This window comes from Mirounga angustirostris, unplaced genomic scaffold (assembly GCF_029215605.1).
Source record: "Mirounga angustirostris isolate CCGP_5_RB_7025 unplaced genomic scaffold, mMirAng1.0.hap1 SCAF_16, whole genome shotgun sequence".
Classification (NCBI taxonomy): Eukaryota; Metazoa; Chordata; class Mammalia; order Carnivora; family Phocidae; genus Mirounga; species Mirounga angustirostris.
The window spans coordinates 42,867,681-42,881,085 of record NW_026991724.1 but is presented as its reverse complement, the minus strand read 5'-3'; the positions used below and the strand labels follow the sequence as shown (position 1 = coordinate 42,881,085).

The 13,405-nt window shown below is 47.6% G+C and overlaps 1 long non-coding RNA gene across 1 annotated transcript in view; it reads right to left on the bottom strand.

Annotated features, from left to right (window-relative positions):
• Window positions 1–10,606, bottom strand: part of LOC135362859 (uncharacterized) — a 29,651-nt gene extending 19,045 nt beyond the window's left edge. Inside the window, exon 1 of the long non-coding RNA XR_010408235.1 lies at window positions 9,888–10,606. This is a non-coding gene — a long non-coding RNA (uncharacterized LOC135362859). The remainder of the gene's footprint in view (window positions 1–9,887) is intronic.
• Window positions 10,607–13,405: the final 2,799 nt, after the last annotated feature.

Genomic DNA, 13,405 nt, shown 5'->3' with positions numbered 1-13,405 from the left:
ACTTAACTGACTGAGGCATCCAGGCACCCCAAACAACCTAACTTGAAAAAGAAGAACAAACTAAGCCCAAAGTTAGCAAAAGGAAGGAAATAACAAAGATGAGAGCAGAAATAAATAAAATAGAGAATTAAAAAATAAGTAAAAAGATAAAAAAACTAAGAGTTGGCTTTCCGAAAATATAAACAAAACTGATAGGCCTTTAGCTACACTTAAGAATGAAAGGGGGAAAATTCAAATAACAACAGAAATGAACAAGGAAACATTACAACTAATACCACAGAAATACAAAGGATCAAAAGAAAATGCTATGAACAATTATAAGATGAAACCATGCCCCATAGGGTTAATGAGGTTGAAACTAGCAGAACATTTAAAGCTTATTTTTCAGAGAACTGTTTCTCCCTAATCAGCTATTGTGTCTTTTCAGACCCCACTAACACATCCACTAGCTGTCTCTGCAGAAACTTGGACTCAAGGTCAACTGATACGGGTCCAGCCTAGAAACAAGCAAGGCTTTGCATTCCTTCCTGGAGACAACAAGCCCAAGACCCCATCTAGTTTTTATTTGCTCTTGGAGCATGCCCATAGCCCTTTCTCCTTGTCCTAAGACAATGTCCTGACATCAGGGGCTGAATTTTGCTTTGTCCTGATGTTAAGTCACCACACCGAAATGAACATGGGATGTACGTTACAAATATGTTTGCTCCATGCACATACTCCCATCTTTCCTCATGAATAGTCATAATTTCCCCTGCCCTCTTCATCAATATGTATGTAATCTCCACCCCTATGATTACAAAAAATTTGTTCTCTCCCTCTTTGGGGTGGTAGATTTGAGGCCTGTCCTCCTATATCCTCATCTGGCTGCCCCTCAAACCCTTCCCTCGAGGCACACCTGATGTCTCCGTGATTGGCTTTGCTGCACATCAAGCAGAGGTGCTCAGGTTTGGTTACGATAAAAAAATGGACAACCTAGAAGAAACGAATAAATTCCTAGAAACATAAAACTGAAAAGATTGACGGGGCACCTAGGGGGTTCAGTCGTTAAGCGTCTGCCTTCAGCTCAGGTCATGATCCCGGGGTCCTGGGATCCCCTCATCGGGCTCCCTGCTCAGCGGGAAGCCTGCTTCTCCCTCTCCCACTCACCCTGCTTGTGTTCCTTCTCTCACTGTGTCTCTCTCTGTCAAATAAATAAATAAAATCTTAAAAAAAAAACCAAAAACTGAAAAGATTGAATCATGAAGAAATGAAAATCTGATTAGATCTATATTCAGTAAAGACATTGAAACAGTAATAAAAATTCTTCCAACAAATAAAACCCATGAACAGACGGTTTCACTGGTGAATTCTACCAGACATTAAAAGAACTAACACCAATCCTTATCAAACTCTTCCAAAAACTGAAGAGGAAAGAATAATTCCAACTTATTTCACAAGGTCAGCAATACTATGATACCAAAGCCAGACAAGTATACTACAATAAAAGAAAATTACAGGTCAATATACTGATGAACACAGATGCAAAAATCTTCAAAAGAATACTAGCAACCTGAATCCAACAGCACATTGAAAGAATCCCATACAATGATCAAGTGGGATTTATACCAAGGACTGCAAGGATGATTTAACATGAAAGTCAAGAAATGTGATACACCATATTAACAGAATGAAGGATAAAAGTAATATAATCATCTCAATAAATGAAGGGAAAATATTAAACAAAATTCAACACCCTTCATGACAAAAACTTTTAACAAATTAGGTATAAAAGGAATGTAATTTGGGGCACCTGGGTGGCTCAGTCGTTGGGCAACTGCTTTCGGCTCAGGTCATGATCCCAGGGTTTGGGATCAAGCCCCGCATCGGGCTTTCTGCTCTGCGGGAAGCTTGCTTCTCCCTCCCCCACTCGCCCTGCTTGTGTTCCCTCTCTCGCTGTCTCTCTCTGTCAAATAAATAAATAAAAATCTCTAAAAAAAATAAAATAAATGGAATGTAATTCAACATAATAAAAGTCCATATATGACTGGCCCACAGCTAACATACTCAATGGCAAAAACCCAAAAGCCTTTCCCTCTAAGATCAGGAACAGAAGGGTGCCCACTCTCACTACTCCTCCTAAAATAGTACTAAAAGTCCTAACCAGAGCAGGCAGGCAAGAACAATATATAAAAGATACCTAAATTGGAAAGGATTAAGTAAAATTGTCTCTATTTATAGATAGATTTTCTTATATACAGAAAATTCAAATACACTATTAAAAAACTGTTAGAACTAATAAACGAATTTGGTAAATTTGTAGGATACACAATCAACATACAAAATCCAGTTGTGTGTCTATACACTAACAACGAACTACCTGAAAGAGAAATTAAATAAGCATTGCATTTACCATTTACCACAGTATTAAAAGTAATAAAATGATTAGGAATAAATTTAATCAAGGAGGTCAAAGACTTATACACTGAAAACTATAAGGCACTGATGAAAGAAATTAAACTCAAATAAACAGAATAATATCCTGTGTTCATGGAATGGAAGAATTCATACTTTCAAAATGCCCATATCACCCAAAGTGATCTGCACATTCCATGCAATCCCTTTAAAAGTTCCAACAGCATTTTTCACAAATATTTTTTTAAATCCTAAAATTCATATGGAACCACAAAAGACCCTGAATAGTCACAGCAATCTTGAGAAAGAACAAAGCAAAAGGCATCACACTTACTGATTTCAAACTATATTACAAATTCATAGTAATCCAAACAGTATGGTACTGGCATAAAAACAGACACATAGACCACATAGGTATTGTCAACTAATCTTTCATAAGGGCACCAGGAACACACAATGGGGAAAATATTTTTTTTCCGTAAGTGGTGCTAAAAATTTGGATATCCACATGCAAAAGAATTAAAATGGATCCCTATTTTGCACCGTACACAAAAATTAACTTGAAATGCATCAAAGACTTAAATGGAAGACTTGAAATCATAAACTCCTAAAAGAAAATATAGGTAGTAAGCTCCCTGATACTAGCCTTGGTAATGATTTTTGGGTTTTATTTATTTATTTATTTATTTATTTTTAAAGATTTTATTTATTTATTTGACAGAGAGAGATACAGCAAGAGAGGGAACACAAGCAGGGGGAGTGGGAGAGGGAGAAGCAGGTCTCCCGCCAAGCAGGGAGCCCGATGCGGGGCTCGATCCCAGGACCCCGGGATCATGACCCGAGCGGAGGGCAGATGCTTAATGACTGAGCCACCCAGGAGATCCTGGGGGATGTTTTTATTTTTTTATTTTTTATTTTTTTTAAAAGATTTTACTTATTTATTTGACAGAGAGACACAGCGAGAGAGGGAACACAAGCAGGGGGAGTGGGAGAGGGAGAAGCAGGCTTCCCGCTGAGCAGGGAGCCCGATGTAGGGCTCGATCCCAGGACCCTGGGATCATGACCTGAGTCGAAGACAGACACTCAACGACTGAGCCACCCAGGCGCCCCAGTAATGATTTTTTAGATACGACAACAAAAGCACTGGAACACAGGCAAAAATAAACAAGTGGGATTGCTTCAAATTGAAAAGATTCTGCATAGCAAATGAAACAACCAACAAAATGAAGAGGCAACCTACAGAATGGGAGAAAATATTTGCAAACCACATAGCTAATAAGAAGTTAATATCTAAAATATTTAAAACTCATACAACTAAATAACAACAACAAAGAACACCTAATACAATTTAAAAATGGGCAAAGGACCCGAATAGACATTTTTCCAAAGAAGACAGGCAAATGGCCAATGGGTACATGCAAAGATGCTCAACATTACTCATCATCAGGGAAACGCAAATCAAAACCACAATAAGGTATCACCTCACACCTGTCAGGATGACTATCACCAAAGAGATAAGAAATAACAAGCGTTGGCGAGGATGTGGAGAGAAGGGAGCCTTTGTGCACCTTTGATGGGTATTTCAATTAGTGGAGCCACTATGGAAATCAGTATGGAGGGGATCCTGGGAGGCTCAGTCCTTAAGCGTCTGCCTTAGGCTCAGGTCATGATCCCAGGGTCCTGGGATTGAGCCCCGCATCGGGCTCCATGCTCCTGCGGGAAGCCTGCTTCTCCCTCTCCCACTCTCCTCCTGCTTGTGCTCCCTCTCTTGCTGTCTATAGCTGAGAGAAAGAGAGAAAGAAAGAAAGAAAGAAAGAAAGAAAGAAAGAAAGAAAGAAAGAAAGAAAGAAAGAAAGAAAGAAAGAAAGAAAGAAAGAAAGAAAGAAAGAAAGAAAGAAAGAAAGAAAGAAAGAAAGAAAGAAAGAAAGAAAGAAAGAAAGAAAGAAAGAAAGAAAGAAAAGGAAGGAAGGAAGGAAGGAAAGAAAGAAAGAAAGAAAAGAAAAAAGAAAAGAAAAGAAAACAGTATGGAGATCCCGCAAAAAATTATAAAGAAAGCTACCATATGACCCAGCAATACCACTTCTGGGTATTTACCCAAAAGAAAAAGAAAATCTCCAAGAGCTGAGGTGTTCTGTCTGAGGCGGTCCTCTCGCTGCACTGCTTCTGGTGCTGTAGGAGGCTTGCAGGGCACCAGAGTTGTCTCCCAAATGCCACCAGCGTGCAGTTTTTGCCTGGAGGGTATTTCCTGGTGCTCAGTCAGGAGTAAAATGTCTTTCACAACTGGGCACAACTCCGGGCAGGGTGGGCCTTCTGTTTAGGTGGATCTACCTTGCAAGCCTTGACCTTAAAAAATCCCTAAATTTTCCTCCTTGAAAAAGTCCCCTCCCCCATCCTCCATTTGGAACCAATGCTGTGAAAGCAGAGAAATGCTGGTGAAGTACGTGAAGACTTCAGTGGGAGAGGGCAGCCCCATCACTAAGGTTTATCTTACAAAGCCAAGAATGAGCACACAGGTCGGGCAACAAGGGGCTGAAGTTAGGGTGAGGAGGGTCTGTGGTGCAGTACTGAGCCTGCAGGCCCATACAATGAAGAACATTCCACGGGGAGCTCTACCGTGAGCAAGGACACAGTGATGGGATGCAGCACAAGGAGGGAGAGGCTGGGTCTCCAACTCACTTCTCCACAGATGGCTTTCAGCAGGGGCTTGTCTGCTGGTGGCACGTGAGTGATGAGAAGGGTGTTCAGACCCTGGGGAAACTGACTGCAACCGAGGAGCTGGTATTCATGAACCACTTAGGATATGTGCACATCTCACAACCCATTTTGTGCAGCTCAGTGTTGGAGAGCCCTTCAGAGGGAGCAGTGGAGAGGAACAGGGGAGACTTGGAGACCAGATATGGGTGACCAGAAGTCAGAGGAGGAAGGATAACAGGGCAAAATGTCAAGAATGGGACTACAGGACAGAAATGAGTTATGCCTAGTCCTTGGTATGAATACAATGATGGGCACTGGAGAGGTTCCTGGTATGATCTGAACTTGGCCCTGACACTGAGCCATCTCCTACTTCCCACTTAGCAGGATCAACCCCCCACCCCCCTCCCAGGGCCCTCTTGCTGTGGCTGGAGTCACAGCTGCCCTGTCAGGCACCCATGTCTCTCTCCGCAGCTCCAGTTGGACAACTATGCATATCTGGGAAGACGCAAGTCCTAAAGGGAAGACAAGTGAGTGGACAGCCCTGATGCAGAGCAACCCGCCCCATGACAGACCACAGGAAAGAAAACTAGTATTACCAAAGAACCTTGGAGGAGTGTCTTACAGGAATAGCCCAGTGGTCCCCACGAGAAGTGACTATGTTGGTGTCTGCAATTTCTGGCTGCAATTTCACGAGGAAATGCCCGCTAGAGAGAAGTGGCTAGAATCCGGGGCAGAGTTGCAATGAATCTGGACAGTCACTCTGCCAGAATGAGGCCGAGTTTGGTGGGACCAACTGGTTTCACCGAAAGACTTCCTACCCCCATATCCTTCCCTACACATCTGCTGAAGGGCTTGGGGAGAAGGGGAAATGTACTCTGCCCAGCCTGGCACCCACAGCACCTACACAGGAAAATTTAGGGGAGCAGTGTCCATAGTCTGGCTGTGGGAAGGAAAGAGCAGCTCCTGAGAAAGGAGGAAGGAGAGAGCCCAGTCAAAGATGCTGGGGTGAGCGCGAGAGACCTACCCAGTGAGGCCACAAGTGCAAAGTTCTCTAGCATCACATCCTGGCACAGGAGTCTCTGAGTCCCATCAAGGAACTTCCACTCTTCCTGAGACAAGTCCATAGCCACATGCTCAAAGGTCACAGCAGGCTACCATCATGGGGACAGCAGTGTCCCTGAGCCACCTCTCACTGGGACCCTCAGTCTACCCCCCAAACATCCACTCCCTGCCCCCCCTCCCCCAGCTCCTAAACTAACAGGATATGCAAGGCCCAGATGCCACTGATTCTAGCTCTCTCCTCTTTCCTACTGATCACTCGTCACCCTGTATCATGCCCACTCAGGCATGAAGGCAGATAAACAAATGTCATTCAAGCACTGGGCGTGACATGAGAGGCCCCACCTCCTCTCTTGCTAGCAAATTCCCCAGGGGTTCCCAGAGCATGCCTCCCAGACACAACCAAACATGGGCTCAGCTTTCCCCCTTAAGCTGCTATGAGCAAGGCCCTGGGACCCTCAGTTCTCCCTCCCTCCACTGAGCTCATCACTCCATGGACCACACCACCCTCCCATCTCCGACCCCCACCATTATGGCCACCTCCTCCGTCCCAGCCCACATCCACAGTATGTTCCTAGCCATCCCACATGCCACTCTGCCCTTGGCACCCAGAGTGTTTGGCAAATACAATCAGGATCCATCCTGCCCTGGACCTCGGGTGGCCCACACTGGCAGAGGAAGCCCCTAGTCCTGCTTTAAAGGCCTCTTCACCACGCCCTTTCCTGCTTCAGCCTCAGCCCCCTGGAAGCGCATGCAAGAGGTCAAACACCTTAAGCCTCTTTGGCTGTGTGCTGTACACACTGTCCCCTCACCAGTCTCAGCCTTCCTCTCTCCAGCCAAGCCTCACCCAACACTCCACCCCACTGTCCCCTGGCCTTCAGTGACTCTCCTGTTTGCTCCTGGGTTGATCTACCAGCCTGTGTAAAACCCTCCAAGCCCCACAAGGTCACCGAAGTAGGATGGCCAGCCCTTAGAGGGCTGAGTAAGCACTGGCCTTGGCCTCCCTGTCATCTCATTCCCATCACTGTTGTGCTTCCACATCCATCTCATGTCCATTCCCCTGTGGAAGCCTCGGCCCCCTACCAGTCCCACCTCTCTCCCATGGCCACCACTCTCCCTCATCTGTCCTTGTGATGCTCACCAACCCCATTCAGGTGCCCAAGACACCTTTGCCACCATGACCTGAAGATGTCCCCTCCTAAATGTGATTCACAGCTCAACCCTGGTCCCCACACAGGCCATCACCTTGTGGTGTCTTAAGCCTGAGCCCTACACTCAAATGCAGATTTGTGTGCATCTTGTTGTCCATCAGTGCCTCCACTTTGAAGTCCTAGAACTCCTCATACTCAACATGTTCAAACCGAACTCCTGATACTCCCTCTGAAAATTACTCCTACAAATGACTACATCCTACATTTCAGTTGATGGCATCTCTTGCCTTCCAGCTGCAAAAGCCAGAACCCTTGGAGTTATCCCTGTCTCCTCTCTCTTTCATCCTCCGTAACAGAAAGCAGTCAGACCTACTTTACAAACAAATCCAGAAGCCCTAAGTTTTTCCCACCTCTACAACCAACAACCTGATCCAGACACTACCAATACTCATCTGAACTATTCAGTACCCTCCTCCCTCACCCCTATTCTCTGTTCTCCAGTCTGAAGCCAGAGGAAGTCTGTTAAGTCCTGATTCAGATCACCTCCCTCCTCTACTCTGAATTTCCAACATTCCAAACTTCCTCAGAATACAGGCACAGTTCCTTCGTCTGCCATTCTAGGCCCGATTCCTGTATTTCTTCACCAGACATAATGGGAGACGTGCGGTTCCCTGAATCCTGCCAACTCAGTTTCACCTACAAGTATCTGCAAATGCTGATCTCTGTGACTATAACACCTCCTAAATAGCATTCTATTGGTTGTCAGAAATGGAAATCCCCTCATGTAACCCCGGTGTGGGTCCAGGACCCTGAGTCTCAAGGAATCCAGGGGCCCTAGTCCCAATAGCCATGGGGGCGACAGGTGCAGCATTCTGGGACACCACAATCCCAGAGACTATATGGGTGAAAATGGGTTGGGTGAGGGCCTGAGATACCCTCCACTCACCTGTGTATGGTCTACAAACATTCCTGCAGCCATGGGTCCCTGTGAGAATAAGACTGTGAGTGATAGCTATCCATGGTAGGGTCTCAAGTGTTCATCCAAACCTTTATCACTGACCCAAATGTCTAATTTATGAGCCTGTCATTAGTTTGACCTCGTTAGCTGTGTGAGTTTGGACAATTCAATCTCTCTGTGCTTCAGTGTCTTCTTCTGCAAAATGGGGATAGTAAGGGGACCACACTCATAGGGCTGGCGTTGGGATCAAACACATTAGTACATATTAAGTGCTGAGTGTACGCTATCCAAAGAATTAGGGCTTTTGTCAGTGTTCTCAACGCAAATTAAGTGATAGACTTTGAAATTTTGAACGTGTTTCAGCTACCTTTATGCATTTAAGAAAATATGATATTTAAGACTTGATTTTAGTATATTAGTATACCACTTAGTTACATATTAAGGGGTAAACCAAATATTAAGTGCTTTCATAAGTTTACCTTGTTAAATCCATACATTTAAAATCTTAATTAGGGGCACCTGGGTGGCTCAGTTGGTTAAGCATCTGCCTTCAGCTCGGGTCATGATCCCAGGGTCCTGGGATGGAGCCCTGCATCGAGCTCCCTGCTCAGTGGGGAGTCTGCTTCTCCTTCTCCCTCTGCCAGCCTCTCCCCCTGCTTGTGTTCACTCTCTGTCTCTCAAATAAATAAATAAAATCTTTAAAAAAAATTTTAATTGGCTACCTACAGGAACACAATCAGAGGAATAGTGATTGCTTAATTTAAAAAAATAAATGGTGTTCCTTAAGTTCATTAAGTTAAAAATAGGGGGTATGGGGGCTAGGCCTTGGCAGGTGGAGGGATGCTAGTCCTCCTTCCTTAAAATAGTCCTCTTTCCTTAAAGTCTACCTTGTATTCTATCATTTCTACCCCTGACCAAGCCAGCCTTAACATTTCCTCACCCTAAGTAAACTTTATTCAGGTTTCTTCCTGACTATAGGCCCCTTACCTCCCTTTTCTTAGAGCATTTACTTTAGGAAACTCGCAATTGTAATTTCTTTCTCTGTCCCTTGAAATATATGTAAATCTTCTCCCAGCCCAATTTACAACCCAAGAAATGACTTTTTCAAGGATTTGGGAACCATCTCTTTGAAATATAAACATCAAAAGAGACACCATCCCTATCTCTCAGTCTCTGTGGGAGAGTGGGAGCCTAACTTCAATAGATACCAATTAGAAAACACATATGTCTTAATCACAGAGAAAAAGATTTGCAAAAAGAGTTACTCCTGAGTAACTCCATGTGCTCCATAGATTCCACTGACCAACCTCCCCATCTGGCTGGTGTCCTCCAGTACTTTTTCAATGGCTCACTCTAGCACTTAAAAACACTCCTGTCTTTTGTTTCAGGGGAGTTGAGTTCAGTCCCTCTCCTATTGCAATAGCCTTGAATGGTCTTCTTTGCTCATTTTAACTTTGTCCAGCAGCCATTTTACTCTGACAGCCCTCTGGCTACTGCTTTGGTCTAGCCTCACGGTAGGGCTCCCAGACTCTCTTGCAGGAGCTTTCTCCAGCTTTTCCCACTTCCACTCTCCTCACCCCTCCGCCAGGTCCGTTCTACACCGAGCAGCCTTTGGGAACCTTTTAAAACCCTACCTCAGATCAAGTCTCTCAGTCACAACTCTCCATGGCTACCATCACCCTCGGAATGAAGGCCCAACTGCTCAGGCTGCCACACCACTCCCAATCTGTTTTCCTGTATGTAAGAGACAGGCCCCAGGTTTCCCGAGCACTCCACTCGATCTCACTTCCAAGCCTCTGCATATGATAGTTCCTCTGCCTGTAATACGTTCCACTCCTCAGCACACCGTGGATGGTTAAAATGGGCACCTCCGCCAGGAAGGCGCCGAGGTTCTAAACAAAGGGCCAGACTGAAAGTGAACCGTGCGGGCACTCCTCATTCGGGTCTTTAGGATTCAGAGGCAGGAGTTCCCACGGGTGTCGGTGTGGAGGATGCAGCACCAACTTGCGCGGGGTCCGTCAGGGCAAACACAACCATCAAGGCCCGTCGGAGAGGCAAAGCGGCGAGTCGCCAAGAAACAGGCCCGAGTGCTGCGGGCTCAGCCAAACGCACGGGGTCACCCCAAGCAGCACTCTCACCAAGTCTCGGAACCGCCTCTGTCAGTGGGGACACATCTACTTCTGCGTCTCCCGCTCACTTTATCTTGGGTTCCACCAACTACTTAAGTATTACATCAGGTGGCCAGGCTCAAGAGTGACAAAAATGACCGCCTCCAGAAGAAATCGGAAGTCCTGCCTAGGCACTTCCGCCTGCTCGGAAAGGCGTCTCTCCAGGGCCGGGTCTTCATTGGCCCAGCGCTGCAGAAGCACGGCGCAGGGGCACATGGGTAATGTAGTTCCCATAGGTCACGGGCCTTGGTCAGTAGCTCCACTGCGGGCCCCTGGGCAAGGGCTAAGGAAGGGCTACATGCTGAGAAACGGTGCCCCCAAGCTCTGAGAATTGAAAGGAATCTCATTCCTCGTAAAGAGACGCCCTGATTTTTCCACGAAGTGTAGTATACAACTGATCACAAATGTTTAGAGACCTTATTTCAGATGTCCTCCAAAGCCGCAAAATACTGCAATGTCAGTCTGATAAAAGTGTGCTCCCGATTAGTCGGGAACTAATAGATGTTATCTTGATTTTTCCCAAATATATGTAGACTGAAGCTTTAGAGTTCAGTTTGCGAGACTAAGTTTATTTGTTCAAGGATGAGAGAGAAAAACACTCCATACAAGACCATCGGGGGAAGCTGGGGGAGGGAGTTAGGTAGATGCTGTACTGGGCCACGGGTTCAAACAACACCTCCCAGTCTGGGTTTCCAATCCAGGAGCAACACTGTTTTATCCTGATTTATTTCTGAATTTATTTCTTAATTCATATGCTTACCTATGTTAAAACAAAACAAAGCAAAAACAAAACCAAAAAACAGAACCATACAGTAAAGTAGTAAAAGCAGAATTTCTTCAGGAACTATTGCAACAGGGATACTAGACTTCAGTCTCAATTGAACTGGGCTCAATTCTGAATACAAGTCAAGGTGAGGATTTATAGCTGCCATATAATGATTTATAAGAAATATATATTTGACGGGGCGCCTGGGTGGCTCAGTCGGTTAAGCGGCTGCCTTCGGCTCAGGTCATGATCCTAGGGTCCTGGGATTGAGTCCCACGTCAGGCTCCCAGCTCCGCAGGAAGCCTGCTTCTCCCTCTCCCTCTGCCTGCCACTCTGCCTGCTTGTGCTCTCTCTCTCTCTGTCAAATAAATAAATAAAATCTTTTAATAAAAAAAAGAAAGAAATATATATTTGAATGATCAAATGTCCCCCATCGGGCCTGGGTCACCCTTGTCCTGCCTCTCACTTTAGATGCTTGCAGGCCCTGGGTCATATGAATGATCAAATATATATTTCTTAGTTATAGTTTTTATTTATTTATTTATTTATTTATTTATTTATTTATTTATTTATTTATTTATTTATTTATTTGACAGAGACACAGCGAGAGCAGGAACACAAGCAGGTGGGGTGGGAGAGGGAGAAACAGGCTTCCCGCTGAGCGGGGAACCCGATGCGGGGCTCGATCCCAGGACCATGGGATCATGACCTGAGCCGAAGGCAGATGCTTAACGACTGAGCCACCCAGGTGCCCCTTTAGTTATAGTTTTCATCCACAGTTCCTGAAACTCTTCAGAGCCATACAGGTAAAAAGGGTGTCTTATTAATGAAGGTGACTTTTGGACCCCACCCAAGGGCAGGGCTAGTCCACGGGAGAAACAACCATGTGATCAGGGAATTGGAACATTCACCCGATCCCACTCCACCTCTGGGGAGGAGAGAGCGACTGGAGGTTCATCTTTCATTGATTTAGTCAATAATGACTGTGCAAGGAAGCATCCATGAACACCCAAAAGGACTGGGTTTGGAGAGCTTCTGGGTTGGTGAACATGTGGAAATTTGGGGAGAGTGACAGAGCATTTCTGGATCTGGCTTTACTAGGACTATTGGAGGTGCCAGCAGACACAGCACCTTCTTCTGGGAGTCCGCCTGCACAGGGAGGAGGGAATCCAAGAAGAGGACCAAGAGGACCACCAGGACTGTGGGCTCAGATTCCAGCTCTCCCAGGCGACAGAGGAAAAAGGGGTGCAGTGCCAGGTGCCTGCAAGCATCCAAAGTGAGGCGCAGGACAGGGGTGACCCAGGCCCCATGGGGGACACTGGGGGACACTGGCGGGCGGGCGAAGCTGCCTGCAGAAGCTTCTGGAAAGAGCCCTCTGTGTGCAGGAGAATCCCTGGACTCGGTAGAAAAGTCAGCGAGGTGTCCTAGCATCCGAGCCCCGCGCCCTGCCCCCTGGCTCAGGAGGGCCACGGGCGGGGACGGGGCGGGGGGGTGGGGTGGAACAGAGAACGGGGGCGCAGAGGACGGAAGGCTGGAGAGAAAGGCAGTGAGGGCAAAGGGCGAGGGCAACGGTCCGAGTCCGCGGGACTCGGTCGCCTCGGGCTGCGCGCACGGGGCTGCAGCCGGTGGCACCGGGTGTCGCCCGCGCTTCGTGGGGACCGTCCAGGACGGCGGGGCTGGCCTCCCCGGAACCGGGACCGGCCTCCTGGGCGTCTGCGTCCGGGCGCCGCCGCGGCCTCGGTGCCCTGGGACCTCCGCGCGCTCTCTCTCCGGGCCCCGAGGGCAGCGCGCGTCGCCCCCGAGTACCGGGGCCCCGAGCCTCCGAGCGGGGAGCGGGCTCGGCGGCAGGGCCAGGTAGGGCCGGATGCGGGCGAAGCGGGGGCGCCGGCCCCGGGAACTGAGGGACCCCGGGCTCCAGGGAGGCGGCAGCAGGGCCAGTGCCCCGGGGGGCCGAGGGACCCGGGCCACGGCAGCGGCGGGCGCGAGAGTCGCCCGCCGCGTCCTTCCAACCGCCGCGGAGGACAGCGGTTATGCCAGCCCCCCGTCCCCCCGCCGCCGCCCGCGGGGAGCTCAGGGCCCAGGGCCCCGACCTCTGGGATCTTCTGTGGGGCCGCCCCACATCCTGGAGGCCGGCACCTCGGCGACGCCCTGGGAAGGCCTGAGCCCGCAGGCTGGGCTGGTTTCTGAGGCAGCTCCCCGGGGCTCTGACCTGCCCGGG